Genomic DNA, 1,477 nt, shown 5'->3' with positions numbered 1-1,477 from the left:
TCGACACTCACGGCGGTGGTGGGGGGAGGAAGAGAAGAGACGCGAGCGGCTCTCGGCAAACGGATTTTTTAAAAAGCGATCGATCGTCCCCTCTCTTTTCGAAAATCTCCCTTTCTTTTCCTCTCCTCGAAAACGAAACGGAACGAAATTTTTCCACTCGTTTTAACGAGTTTCTTTCCGATTCTTGCGGATTCTTGATATAACAGAAGTTCTGGAATTGACAAGCAAAGAAAGAATGTGATTCCGGTAATCGAAATTCGTGTATGATTTTTTTTTTTTTTTAAATAACAACTCGCCCGTTTCGATTTCTGTTACAGGTACGTAACAATATCGATCGATGTCGACCGACTACCTTTACGTAAGTAATCATGGTCACGGACGTGTTTTTTTTTCTTTATCGATTGCTCCTCTCCCTCCCCTCCTTCCCCGCGCGACACACGAGCTCGCCGTTCGAGGATCGAGTTTTCTACTTTTTTTTTCCCTTTTTTTTTCACGCCTTGTCGCATCGAAACAGTAATCGCGATCTCGATTAATTTTTTTTTCTCTCGTAAACCCTTTGCGCTCCAACGGTGACTCTCGGTTGGATCGATTGGCGGCAACTCGAACGGTGACGATATTTATTAATGTTTGATTTGTTTTAGAATATCGCTACGTAAATTTCTAACCTCTTTATAATCTTATGAGGTGTAGAATAATATATTGTTAAATGGGTAGGTTTTTTATCTCAAATTAAACCGTGATCGTGAGTCGAACATCTTCTTTAGTGAGTCGTGGGAATAGAAATATTATATTTTCTAGTAAATATATAAGTATAAATATATATATAATATAATATAACTATAAATAATTATAAATATATATTTATTTATGATTAATATTTTCAAAGTTTTTGAGATTTGTAAGCATGGAATACGGAATGATGAAATTATTCAAGTGAAGATGAGTTTGATTTTTCGTTATTTACTTATTACTTTTATTTGTAAAATAATAGACAGTTAAAGTGATAGTTTAAAAAAATCTAATGGTACATTTATATTCGAAGATACTTGCAATCCTACAAATTTTTCATCGAATTCTATTCTTCGCGATATATTTTCCGATTCTATGCGTGTTATCCATTTAGAATTTTCCCTATCTTCCGCGATATCTCATTTGATTGCTTTCACATTCCCTATCTATTATTTTTATTTTTCGCCTTCTTATACCTCTTATTTCATCTCTATATTCATCATTGCTCTCTCTATCGTTAATTTCTTCACGAATAAAAGTAATTTTGTCATTCAGTAACGAAAAATCAAACTCATCTTCGCTCCAATTAATTTCATTATTCCGTATTCCACGCTTACAAATCTCAAAAACTTTGAAAATAATATTTCTATCGCCACGACCGAAGATGTTGTTCGACTCGCGATCATCTAATTTGAGATAAAAAATCTATCCATTTAGCAATATATTAATCTAATATATATAATATATA

The 1,477-nt window shown here is 33.6% G+C and overlaps 1 protein-coding gene and 1 long non-coding RNA gene across 2 annotated transcripts in view; one reads left to right on the top strand and one right to left on the bottom strand.

Annotated features, from left to right (window-relative positions):
• The window catches only part of LOC102678046 (general transcriptional corepressor trfA), a 71,211-nt gene that overhangs the window by 34,206 nt on the left and 35,528 nt on the right, over nt 1–1,477 (top strand). The window lies entirely within an intron of this gene.
• LOC116186487 overlaps nt 277–1,477 on the bottom strand; it is a 24,204-nt gene continuing 23,003 nt past the window's right edge. The window contains exon 2 of the long non-coding RNA XR_004151497.1: nt 277–407. This is a non-coding gene — a long non-coding RNA (uncharacterized LOC116186487). The remainder of the gene's footprint in view (nt 408–1,477) is intronic.

Source organism: Apis dorsata, unplaced genomic scaffold (genome assembly GCF_000469605.1).
Source record: "Apis dorsata unplaced genomic scaffold, Apis dorsata 1.3 scaffold_772, whole genome shotgun sequence".
Lineage (NCBI taxonomy): Eukaryota > Metazoa > Arthropoda > Insecta > Hymenoptera > Apidae > Apis > Apis dorsata.
Note: the sequence above shows the minus strand (reverse complement) of the source record. Positions and strands in the feature narration are given on the sequence as shown.